At 44.7% G+C, this 14069-nt stretch overlaps 1 protein-coding gene and 1 long non-coding RNA gene across 5 annotated transcripts in view; both read right to left on the reverse strand.

Annotated features, from left to right (window-relative positions):
• The window catches only part of KCNT1 (potassium sodium-activated channel subfamily T member 1), a 343981-nt gene that overhangs the window by 205626 nt on the left and 124286 nt on the right, over nt 1–14069 (reverse strand). The gene's annotated exons all lie outside the window — the stretch shown is intronic.
• On the reverse strand, nt 1404–8398 carry LOC130291372 (uncharacterized). The gene is made up of 3 exons (XR_008847909.1): nt 8261–8398; nt 2562–2821; nt 1404–1566 (listed from the first exon to the last, which is right to left on the reverse strand). It is a non-coding gene; the product is annotated as an uncharacterized LOC130291372 (long non-coding RNA).

Below are 14069 nucleotides of genomic sequence, written 5' to 3' on the forward strand. Positions count from 1 at the left end.
GTCGCAACAGGATTGGTGTCTGGAAATAGTAAAGAAGAAATAACTTTTGTATGAAAAGCCGTAAAAATGATCCCTATTTTGAGTTGTCTATGTGTAGGCCTGGCTGGTAGTAGTGATGAAGGGTGAAGGCGGACTAGTTGTAGATGTAGTAGACAGTGTGGTATCCCGGTACAGGACATGGTCCTGTACCCTTCCTAAGTCCCCTCCGGAAGAGTCCTTGCAGTCCATAGGGCTCTCCTGCAGGGCTCACCCCTTGCTCATCCATTACAGCTTCATATAAATGTGTCGTAAATGTATTATACATATTGTTCTTTGTATATAAAGTTGTACAAATGTATAGGACCTTCCTGGGTCATGTGATCTACTGTCATGTGATGTACCCAGAGTTTCCTGGGGACAGGACCTACAGGCTTTGCAACCAATGGGATTAGTCCAGCCCGCCTAGTATATAAGGGGTTGTAGTCTCTAAATTCACTCTCTTGGTTCCTGCTCTTATCTCCTGCAAGCACAATCTCAGCATATACTAACTAAATTCATCTCATCTAGGCCAAAGCCTAAGGAACTTGCAGCCACTTCAAAACGTGAGTTATCAAGCTCTACCTACAATTTCTAGTGACTACTACTCAACTCAAGTATACAATTAGTAGCTCAGTGGCGTGCATATATGTCAATACTACAAGTCCCAGCAAGCCTGCGAGGTATCCTGCATCCCGGTTGCCTCTAGAGAAACTGCATAATTGTAAAGACTATTCGATAAGAAGTTTAAGTAAAAGTTCCAGTTATTTGCACAATTCCTGTTGTGGACAATCCTTTATCGCCTGCCGTTTCTGGGTTGGTTGTTATACAGAAAACAACCATATCCTGGCGTCACGAATAATCGGGGGTTAATAACACCTTACCCCACAGGGTTACTACCAGCAGACCCTGCTACACCGTTGCAACACCCCAGACACCACAACAGCGGACAGGACGGCTGGCAGTGGTGGACTGGTGGGACTTGTTGTAGCCAGAGAAGAGCAGGCAGGGGCGGACTGGTAGGAGTAGTAGTAGTAGTAGTAGTAGTAGTCAGCGTACAGCAGGAGTGGTGGTAGTAGTAGTGTCTAATCAGGAACTAAACTAATCTATTTTAGGAACTGTCCAGAGCAGGATAGGTTTGCTATGGGGATTTGCTAATACTTTGGACAGTTCCTGAATTGGACAGAGGTGTTAGCAGAGAGCACTGTGGTCAGACAGAAAGGGAATTAAAAAAGAAAAGAACTTCCTGTGGAGCATACAGCAGCTGATAAGTACTGGAAGGATTAAGATTTTTAAATAGAAGTAATATGCAAATCTTTTTCACTTTCTAGCACCAGTTGATAAAAAAATAAATAAATAAATAAAACACGTTTTTCAGTGGAGTACCCCTTTAATCCTGCCTATACTCGCTGTGGTGTGATAAGTCATTGGCAGTAGATGGTGGTCTGGGACATTCAAGCTTTAGATAGAGACTAGAAGTTTATACATCATTTGAGCCGCTGTGACATCACTGGACCAGGTTGACGGCAGTGTATGTTTACGTTTTCAGCTCTGCGGAGGGGTCAGAATAGGCTTTAAGCATTAAGAATAGGCCTTAAAGGGGTACTCCGCCCCTAGACATCTTATCCCCTATCCAAAGGTAGATGTCAGATCGCCGGGGTCCCGCTGCTGGGGACCCCGGGGATCGCTGCTGCAGCACCCCGCTATCATTACTGCGCAGAGCGAGATCTCTCTGCACGTAATGACAGGCAATACAGGGGCCGGAGCATTGTTACGTCACGGCTCCGCCCCTCGTGACGTCACGGCCCGCCCCCGTCAATACAAGTCTATGGGAGGGGGCGTGGCGGACGTCACGCCCCCTGCCATAGACTTGCATTAAGGGGACGGGCAGTGATGTCATGAGGGGCGGAGCCATGATGTCACGCTGCTACGGCTCCTGTATTGCCTGTCATTACGCACAGAGCGAACTCGCTCTGCGCAGTAATGATAGCGCAGTGCCGCAGCGGCGATCCCCGGGGTCCCCAGCAGCTGGACCGCGGCGATCTAACATCTTATCCCCGATCCTTTGGATAGGGGATAAGATGCCAGGGGCAGAGTACCACTTTAAAGGGGTACTCCGGCACTTAGACATCTTATCCCCCATCCAAAGGATACGGGATAAGATGCCTGATCGCGGGGGTCCCGCCGCTGGGGACCCCCGTGATCTTGCACGCCGCCCCCGCCCCCTCAATGCAAGCCTATGGGAGGGGGCGTGACAGCTGTCACGCCCCCTCCCATAGGCTTGCATTGAGGGGGCGGAGCCTGATGTCACACGGGGCGGAGCCTTGACGTCACACCGCTCCGGCCCCGTGATCGACAGTAATCAGACCCGGAGCGAACATGCTCCGGGGACTGATTTTAACGGGGTGCGGTGTGCACGATCATGGGGGTCCCCAGTGGCGGGACCCCCGCGTTCAGGCATCTTATCCCCTATCCTTTGGATAGGAGATAAGATGTCTTGGCGCCGGAGTACCCCTTTAATGCAATAAGCATTGCCAAGCAGTTACCTCAGTAATGGCCTCCGGTGTTCAGGATATTAATCATCAGTTCTTCATCAGTCTTCCGCGTGTTACCAGTACAATACATAGTGGTTAGTCTCCAGCCATTGCTCTAGGGTCAGAACATGTCTAATGTAAAACTACTTCATTATTTAATACACCAGATGCAGATTATCACCAGGTAACTCTCTAGGGGACTGTTTACACAGATCTAGTCCTAATGTGTTATAAGATGGTTCCACTTGTTCTGCCTCCTCCATTACTTCCTCCTGGATGGGAAGATAAATAAATGATGGCCTTGATCTATCATAACTATATTTTACCATCTGTATTATGGACAGAACACTTGGACCCAATACGATTTTATGGAACCAAACTATGATCAATATAGGATAGGCCATCAATTGAAAAGTCTCCGAAATGTTTTTTTTTAAATGCCCCACTGTCTATTTATTCATGCATAACAAAGGAACACCACAAAACGTAAAAAAAAAAAGATCCTCCAGAACAGTTATCCCATGGGGAATACATGTATTTACTAAAACAGTCCTGTCAGGAGAGCCGACTGGTCCTCTTCAGCCCTTATCGGTAATTACCACGACCCATTGCATTATTCAACACTAAATACAGGGTGCGCCATTTATATGGATCCACCTTAATACAATGGGAATGGTTGGTGATATAACTTCCTGTTTGTGGCACATTAGTATATGTGAGGGGGGAAACGTTTCAAGATGGGTGGTGACCATGGCGGCCATTTTGAAGTCAACTTTTGTTTTTTCAATAGGAAGAGGGTCATGTGACACATCAAACTTTTGGGGAATTTCACAAGAAAAACAATGATGTGCTTGGTTTTAACGTAACTTTATTCTTTCATGAGTTATTTACAAGTTTCTGACCAATTATAAAATATGTTCAATGTGCTGCCCATTGTGTTGGATTGTCAATGCAACCCTCTTCTCTATATACTGCTATATACACCGCAGGAGAAATGCTAGCACAGGCTTCCAGTATCTGTATACACTGCTATATACTACTATATGCACCGCAGGAGAAATGCTAGCACAGGCTTCCAATATGCGTATATACTACTATATACACCGCAGGAGAAATGCTAGCACAGGCTTCCAGTATCCGTATACATTGCTATATACTACTATATGCACCGCAGGAGAAATGCTAGCACAGGCTTCCAGTATCCGTATACACTGCTATATACTACTATATACACTGCAGGAGAAATGCTAGCACAGGCTTCCAGTATTCGTATATACTGCTATATACTACTATATACACCGCAAGAGAAGTGCTAGCACAGGCTTCCAGTATCCATATACACTGCTATATACTACTATATACACCGCAGGAGAAATGCTAGCACAGGCTTCCCGTATCCGTATATACTGCTATACACTTCTATATACACCGCAGGAGAAATGCTAGCACAGGCTTCCAGTATCCGTATACACTGCTATATACTACTATATACACCGCAGGAGAAATGCTAGCACAGGCTTCCAGTATCCATATACACTGCTATATACTACTATATACACCGCAGGAGAAATGCTAGCACAGGCTTCCAGTATCCGTATACACTGCTATATACTACTATATACACCGCAGGAGAAATGATAGCACAGGCTTCCAGTATCCTTGTATATACTGCTATATACCACTATATACACCGCAGGAGAAATGATAGCACAGGCTTCCAGTATCCATATATACTGCTATATACTACTATATACACCGCAGGAGAAATGCTAGCACAGGCTTCCAGTATCCGTATACACTGCTATATACTACTATATACACCGCAGGAGAAATGCTAGCACAGGCTTCCAGTATCCGTATACACTGCTATATACTACTATATACACCGCAGGAGAAATGCTAGCACAGGCTTCCAGTATCCGTATACACTGCTATATACTACTATATACACCGCAGGAGAAATGCTAGCACAGGCTTCCAGTATCCGTATACACTGCTATATACTACTATATACACCGCAGGAGAAATGCTAGCACAGGCTTCCAGTATCCGTATATACTACTATATACACCGCAGGAGAAATGCTAGCACAGGCTTCCAATATGCGTATATACTACTATATACACCGCAGGAGAAATGCTAGCACAGGCTTCCAGTATCCATATACACTGCTATATACTACTATATACATCACAGGAGAAATGCTAGCACAGGCTTCCAGTATCCGTATACACTGCTATATACTACTATATACACCGCAGGAGAAATGCTAGCACAGGCTTCCCGTATCCGTATATACTGCTATACACTTCTATATACACCGCAGGAGAAATGCTAGCACAGGCTTCCAGTATCCGTATACACTGCTATATACTACTATATACACCGCAGGAGAAATGCTAGCACAGGCTTCCAGTATCCATATACACTGCTATATACTACTATATACACCGCAGGAGAAATGCTAGCACAGGCTTCCAGTATCCGTATACACTGCTATATACTACTATATACACCGCAGGAGAAATGATAGCACAGGCTTCCAGTATCCTTGTATATACTGCTATATACCACTATATACACCGCAGGAGAAATGATAGCACAGGCTTCCAGTATCCATATATACTGCTATATACTACTATATACACCGCAGGAGAAATGCTAGCACAGGCTTCCAGTATCCGTATACACTGCTATATACTACTATATACACCGCAGGAGAAATGCTAGCACAGGCTTCCAGTATCCGTATACACTGCTATATACTACTATATACACCGCAGGAGAAATGCTAGCACAGGCTTCCAGTATCCATATACACTGCTATATACTACTATATACACCGCAGGAGAAATGCTAGCACAGGCTTCCAGTATCCGTATACACTGCTATATACTACTATATACACTGCAGGAGAAATGCTAGCACAGGCTTCCAGTATCCGTATACACTGCTATATACTACTATATACACCGCAGGAGAAATGCTAGCACAGGCTTCCAGTATCCGTATACACTGCTATATACTACTATATACACCGCAGGAGAAATGCTAGCACAGGCTTCCAGTATCCGTATACACTGCTATATACTACTATATACACCGCAGGAGAAATGCTAGCACAGGCTTCCAGTATCCGTAGTTTCAGGTTCTGCACATCTCGTATCTTCACAGCATAGACAATTGCCTTCAGATGACCCCAAAGATAAAAGTCTAAGGGGGTCAGACCTTGGGGGCCATTCAACTGGCCCATGATGACCAATCCACTTTCCAGGAAACTGTTCATCTAGGAATGCTCGGACCTGACACCCATAATGTGGTGGTCACCATCTTGCTGGAAAAACTCAGGGAACGTGCAGCTTCAGTCCATAAAGAGGGAAACACATCATCATGTAGCAATTTCATATATCCCGTGGCCTTGAGGTTTCCATTGATGAAGAATGGCCCCACTATCTTTGTACCCCATACACCACACCATACCATCAATTTTTGTGTTCCACCAGTCTTGGAGGGATCCATCCAATGTGGGTTAGTGTCAGACCAATAGCGGTGGTTTTGTTTGTTAACTTCACCATTCACATAAAAGTTTCCTCATCACTGAACAAAATCTTCTGCGTAAACTGAGGGTCCTGTTCCAATTTATGTTTTGCCCATTCTGCAGCACCTGAAACTACGGATACTGGAAGCCTGTGCTAGCATTTCTCCTGCGGTGTATATAGTAGTATATAGCAGTGTATACGGATACTGGAAGCCTGTGCTAGCATTTCTACTGCAGTGTATATAGTAGTATATAGCAGTGTATACGGATACTGGAAGCCTGTGCTAGCATTTCTACTGCAGTGTATATAGTAGTATATAGCAGTGTATACGGATACTGGAAGCCTGTGCTAGCATTTCTCCTGCGGTGTATATAGTAGTATATAGCAGTGTATACAGATACTGGAAGCCTGTGCTAGCATTTCTCCTGCGGTGTATATAGTAGTATATAGCAGTGTATACAGATACTGGAAGCCTGTGCTGGCATTTCTCCTGCAGTGCATATAGTAGTATATAGCAATGTATTCGGATACTGGAAGCCTGTGCTAGCATTTCTCCTGCGGTGTATATAGTAGTATATAGCAGTGTATACGGATACTGGAAGCCTGTGCTGTTATTTCTCCTGCAGTGTATATAGTAGTATTTAGCAGTGTATACGGATACTGGAAGCCTGTGCTAGCATTTCTCCTGCGGTGTATATAGTAGTATATAGCAGTGTATACGGATACTGGAAGCCTGTGCTGTTATTTCTCCTGCAGTGTATATAGTAGTATATAGCAGTGTATACGGATACTGGAAGCCTGTGCTAGCATTTCTCCTGCGGTGTATATAGTAGTATATAGCAGTATATGCAGATACTGGAAGCCTGTGCTAGCATTTCTCCTGCGGTGTATATAGTAGTATATAGCAGTATATAGAGAAGAGGGTTGCATTGACAATCCAACACAATGGGCAGCACATAGAACACATTTTATAAGTGGTCAGAAACTTGTAAATAACTCATGAAAGAATAAAGTTACATTAAAACAAAGCACATCATGGTTTTTCTTGTGAAATTCCCAATAAGTTTGATGTGTCACATGACCCTCTTCCTATTGAAAAAACTAAAGTTGGATTCAAAATGGCCGACTTCAAAATGGCCACCATGGTCACCACCCATCTTGAAAAGTCCCCCCCCCCCCCTCACATATACTAATATGCCACAAACAGGAAGTTATATCACCAACCATTCCCATTTTATTAAGGTGTATCTATATAAATGGCGCACCCTGTATATACAGACTAGCGCGAGGTTCTGGTAGTAATGCTTCTAATGTTGCCAAAAAAAAAAAAACATTAGCAATATATACTGTAATATAACATAAAACATATAATTTCAATAGACAATAAGTATATGAGAAAAAGACAATTGGGATAAAATACAGAGGTGTAATGCAGATACAATAGTTGCTGTATGCTCACCCTACATGGGCATGCATATACCAAAAATAGGCTGCAAACTCCGGTGTGAAAAAAAAGTTAAAGGGGTTATACAGGAATAGAAAAACAGAGGTAATCTCTTTCAAAAACAGCTCCACGTCTGTCTCCAGGTTGGGTGTGGTATTACAACTTGGCTCAATTCATTTCAAAGGAACTGAGCTGCAGAACCCCACCCAACTTGGAGACAGACCGGGAGTGTTTTTTTTTTTTTTTAAAGAAACAAGCTCTGTTTTTCAATTCCTGAATAACCCCTTTAAGATTACATGAAATAATAGTAGCTAGCAGAACGTGCCTCGCTATGGCTCTGCTGTTTGACAGAAACAGATTACAGCCAAGGGTAAGTAGCACAGTTTAATACCTGTCTCCTAAATCGGTGGAAAAGTGGAGTAGGGTAACTTCAAAGAGTGAAGACTCAGGGGACATCCCCTACCGGTGGCGTCTGTACAGCACAGGCTCACAAAGCTTCCGACGTATTTCAGAGGGAAAACTTCTTCATCAGGGATGGCTACTCCAGAATCTATAAGAGGGTAGCAGGAGGCAGGTAATATCCCATGCTAATTACCCTCAGCTTGAATCTGTACTTGTGCTGTTGCTGTCGGAGTCACATAACATTTTGTTTTGTTTTTTGGGGAAAAAAAGCCTAAATTAAAATTTATTAAACTAATCCAAACAAATGCACGCTCCTCTGCATTTACCTATATTGTCAGAACTAAAAGCTCATGTTATTTGGCCGCTGTTTAGAGATCCCTGAGCCAGGAAACCACATGGTGCAGCCTTTCAAGGTCTTCTGATATGAAGACTGCGGCAGGAGGAAAAGTGAGACGCTGACAGCCCAGAGCCGCGGGATGGGAAAGCAGAGTTATTGATGCAGCAGTTATTTGCATTATATTCTTAATTTACATTATAGCTCATACAAACAGCAGAGCCCACAACCTCTTTAATTCGATGCAGGGGATATGGAGCTCCTCTATATAGACATAAGATCAGAATTATGTATTTACTATGGCAGACTTAGCAATTCTTAAATATATGTTTGGTTACTATATGGTGCAGAAAATGTATGCACCACTGACAACATTGTGATGTACTTAAAGGGGTAGTCCAGTGGTGAAAAACATATCCCCTATCCTAAGGATAGGGGATAAGTTTGAGACCGCGGGGGGTCCGACCTCTGGGGCCCCCTGCGATCTCTCTGTACGGGGGCCAGGCTCTCCGGCCAGATAGCGGGTGTCGACCTCCGCACGAAGCGGCGGCCGACACGCCCCCTCAATACATCTCTATGGCAGAGCCGGAGATTGCCGAAGGCAGCGCTTTGGCTCTGCCATAGAGTTGTATTGAGGGGGCGTGTCGGCCGCCGCTTCGTGTGGAGGTCGACACGCCCCCTTCCCGCGGGCTGTCGGGGCTCCGTACAGGAGATCGCAGGGGGCCCCAGCGGTCGGACCCCCCCGCGATCTCAAACTTATCCCCTATCCTTAGGATAGGGGATAAGTTGTTCACCACTGGACTACTCCTTTAAATGGTCACCGCACTTTCAACAAACTTTGTATAAATCAACAGTACAAGAAACTCTTACTGGAGAAAAATTACCCTTTTTCCACTTCTATGGCTCCTTTCAACCCCTCAAATCATCATTCACTCTGAAAGAACTGGTAAAAATGTGTCACTGAGGGATCAGATTACATGCTACTTATAGATGTATGTGTAGGGGAAAGAGGGAGGAGGAAAAGTCAGCTAGAGTCAGAGACAGAAAGAAACATAAAGAGGCTGCAGCAGCTTGTACTGAGTATAACATCTCACTCAGTGCTGAATTGACAGCTTACACTGCTCAGTACTTCTCTGTAATGTCCTCCATGCTGCTGCTACATTGGTGAGTGTGCTACATAGATACAAGGGAGCAGGATCTCCCTCCTTTTATGTGTGTTTGCAGTCTATATGAACCATTATATCAAATAATCTATACCCACTGGATTAGGGACAAATGGAAATTAGAGATGAGCTGGTGGAGGAAAGAACTGGTTAAAAAATTCCATATACAAGTAATATAATGGACAGAAATAGTGCTGCTCCTTACGTACACACACTGGGCAGCCTATCCTAAAAAAAATACATAAAAATTCAAGTTTGCTTCGAAAGGGAGGTCACGTGAAGTATTTGCAGCAGATTTCTTGCATGGAATTTCTGTGTGAAAAATCTGCGGCATTCAAAGTAAAATTAAATGAGTGAAATTTTTAAATTGTAATGAAAAAAAAGTCTGTGCAGAAATTGGCCTAATTCTTCAATTTTGGTGAGCTTTCTGCAACAATGCTACAGAAATGTGGCAAAATCCGCAACACTTTTAGTTGCATATCTACACTGAAAATCTGCAGCAAAATTATTTGGTGTAGATTTTCTGCTGCAGATTTTGCACTATGAAAATTTTGCATTTAGCATTTCTGATGGACGTAGCCTCAAATTGGATCGATTTGCCATTAGTGGTTTATGACTTTCCTTGGCCCTGGATTGCTGGCACACATTACATGGGCAGTTCTGGCAGAGTGACAAGATGTGACTGGCAGCTGTGTCTGGCAGGTCGGCATCTCTCTGCCAAGTCCAGAAATAGATGAGGTAATTTCAGAAAAGGTCCTTTCATTATCGATTGTCCATGACACTGGATGTAGGATGTGATACTATCTGCCAACCTCTACAGTGGTCCCTCAACATATTATGGTAATCCGTTCCAAATGGACCATCGTTTGTTGAAACCATCGTATGTTGAGGGATCCGTGCAATGTAAAGTATAGGACAGTGGTCTAGAACCTGCGGACCTCCAGATGTTGCAAAACTACAACACCCAGCATGCCCGGACAGCCAACGGCTGTCCGGGTATGCTGGGAGTTGTAGTTTTGCAACATCTGGAGGTCCGCAGGTTCTAGACCACTGTTAGAGGAAGTTGTACTCACCTGTCCCCGCCGCTCCAGACCGTCACCGCTGCCCGGGATGTCGCCGTCCATCGCTGTCGCCGCGTCCCCGGGGTGTCCCCGACGCTCCGGCAAGGCATCTGCTCCCCCAGCATCCTCGCTCTCCATCGCCGCCATCACGTCGCTATGCACGCCACTCCTATTGGATGACGGGACGGCGTGCGCATCGACGTAATGATGACGATGGAGAGCGCCGACGATGCAGGGGATCCCGAAGAGGACGCGCTGGAGCCCCAAGGACAGGTAAGTGATCGTCAGCGGACCACACGGGGCACCGTAAACGGCTATCCGGTGGCAGCTGAAGCAGTCTGCGCTGCCGGATAGCCGTTTATGCGATGGCCCCGACATACAAAAGCATCGTATGTTGATGCTGCCTCTGAGAGACCGTCGTATGTTGAAATGATCATATGTCGGGGCCATCGTAGGTCGAGGGGTCACTGTACATGAGCATACTATGGAAGTATGAAAATAATACTGCCAAACCAGGTAGAATAGGTAGGAGGTGTAGTTATGTCTCCGCATTAGATAAGCAGGTTCCCCAAGTAGGCAAATGGGACATTCTTCTAGTAGGACAGTAAGTCTGCCAGTTGATAGGTCTCCCCAAAGTGGGTTGGTGCCCCAATAGGTAGACAGCCTCCACAGGAGACAAGTAGTTTTTTAAAGTATGGAGGGGCCCCCAGTTGGTTGGACAAGTGATGGAATCATGCTTTACGTTTCCAGCTTTAAATGGGCACTGTCAGATATAAAAACTTTTTATATATGTCGTACATCTTGGAAAAACAATAGTTTTTATAACATACATCTTAAATTTTTTACACTTTTTTTTTACATTTTCATAAAGAAAACTGCCTTTGAAAATCACTCCACTAGGGGTCCCCATACCTCCTGGGACACTGATGAGTCCCACAGCAGCATGAGCTTGTCCAAGGGTCATGGACACGAGATGGCTGATTGACAAGGCTGCAGAAGGAACACAGCCTGCAACAACACTGCTGTAACACAGAGTTTACAATCATGTGCCTCCAGCTGTTGCAAAGCTACAACTCCAAGCATGCCTGGACAGTCGAAGGATGTCTGGGCATGCTGGGAGTTGTAGTTTTGTAAAAGCTGTAGGCACACAGCTGAAGGCAACACTGCTGCAAAAAGAGTTATCCAAACACTGTACCTCCAGCAAGTCCCAACATTACAGGACTGGCAAAGGATGAGACACATGAATGACATAGGAACATATAGAACAGGTAGAAAATGTATGCACAAAAAACTACTGTACTTTTAGCACTAACCCTTTGCACTAATTTAGGTAGATGTAAGTTATACACTCACACCCCCTCCATTTGGGAAGATGAAAAAGACATTGATGAGCTGTAATAGGCTATTTTTTAATGAAATATTGTTGATCGAGATGTGGTGACCCAGTACAGAATATAGTATTCTGCCCATCCTGTGTGGCAGATGTTGCCTTCAGTGTCTGTCTTGGGCCCACACTACTCAGGACTCAATATGATATAATGTTCTGCTATGGTTAATGTATTGGTATATTCTATGTACCTGTTGCTTTAAGCCTGTTAAACCTTAGGAACCCTGTTGTTAGGGGAGGTGTGCATGAGGTGAACCATGTGACTTATCTGCCCAATGGGAGTCCTCCAAATCTGCTCCTTATATAGTGTGGTAGGTGTTCAGTGTTATGCTGAAGTACAGTTTGGAGAAGTCTGAAGTGAGTCTGTGAGGTGTTCTGAGGAGGCCTCAAGTCTAATCCTGCAACCACGTATCTGCTAAAGAATAACCCCTGCACCCGGGTGAATGTCAAGCCTAACGGTAAGCACTAAAGTCCTGGGGATTCAAGTCAGTCATACAAATCACTAAAGCCAAGCGTGGGTTGCCATACAGCAAGTCAGTCATACACAGCACAATCGTCTACAAGTCCCAGCAAGCCGATAAGCTTCCAAGGTTCACCCTGCACCTCTCTTTGTACCAACCTGAGCTGTAATGGATTTTACCATCTATCCGGCCTCAGTAAAGTCAGTTTATCCGTAACCTTGCGTCAGAGTATTTATTTCCCCGTGCCTGGCCCAGGAGAAGCTGGCTCAACCTCGGATGGTGTATAGGCTTACCGTGCCCTGGCGTCACGAAAAGGTTAATTTGCACATTAGCCTCACCCGATACCACATAGACATAAAAATGACATGTACATGATCAGGATGAGGTATTGAGTAACATATAACAGTTTGTTTGTTTTTTGTGGGATCTAACAGGTACGCTTTAAGAAGGAGTGCTGCTTAGCCAGAGGAGAAGAAAGCTGAAAAAGGACCCATCTGCATATACAAATCTCTTCAGTGACCTGCAGTCAGAATTAGTGCTGTGTGACTAAACACATCACAGAAGTTCTACAGCATATGCCCTGCACATAGGTTATATTGTGTTGCAAACCCATGAGTAAAAATACAAGTATGTTCGCCACAGTAAGTCAACCTGTGCAGACCCCTCACAATAGGGAGCAGCTAAATCCACTATTCTATTTTCCTGTCTGCAACTCCATCTACACTAGTATACCATGCATACATGCCAAACCACACCAGAGTCTTTCCAGTCAGTTGATCCTGTTCCAAGTGGCAGAATCGTCTAGCCAGATGAGAGAATAGCTGAGAAAGTACTTTTCTGCAAACACTTATCTCTGTGCAAGCTTCTAGACTAGAATTAGTACTGCGTGGCTCACACTACACGATCATCTGTATCTTACGCCCTGCGTGAGGGAATCGTAATGCCCGTAACCATTGGTACTAGTCTTCTCAAGTACAGAATTTCTTTACCATAGTCAGCCAATCTGTGTAGGCTCGTCTTGGTAGAGTTTTATCTTGGACTTTATTCATTACTATTACTAACTATACTAAAGTAGTATATTCAGAGATGCCTTAAGCAACTAATATTTGGAAGTATCGATCAAAAACTTTTTGTCTGGTTGTAAACTAAATACTTCAGCAATGGGGTTCTCCACCCTGGAAATCTTATCCCCTATCCTCCGCGAACTCCATATGTTCAGAACGCTGGGTTTGGGCAGTCGTGACATCACGCCTCTTCCATTCATGTCTATGGGAGGGGGCACAACACTATTAACGTCCCCTCCCATATACATGAATGGAGGGGGCGTGGTGTCATATCCCACGGCCGCCCGTTCCGAACCCCATGATCAGACATCTTATCCCCTATACTTTGGACAGGTTACTCAAGTGTCTGGAGTGATTATCTTGCACAAACTATCAATAATACACTATCCCCCCCCCCCCCCCCCCCCCCCCCAAGATACCTCACCCAAGTGTGCCCAGGGGTAATGACTACCTATACTTACCTATACTTACCCAGTTACAAAAGTTGCATGGGTCTACAGGAAGACCCAGAGGGGTAGTCACCCACAAAGACACCCATATCTATACTGAATACTTTGCTGGAGGGATTATTAACCCTAGTTGCTCTGGTTTACTCCACCCAATCCACTTGAGGGCACCACACTATGTGAATCTACACAACTAACACAATACTACCAATTCCCTTT

This window comes from Hyla sarda, chromosome 9 (assembly GCF_029499605.1).
Source record: "Hyla sarda isolate aHylSar1 chromosome 9, aHylSar1.hap1, whole genome shotgun sequence".
In the NCBI taxonomy this organism is placed as follows: domain Eukaryota; kingdom Metazoa; phylum Chordata; class Amphibia; order Anura; family Hylidae; genus Hyla; species Hyla sarda.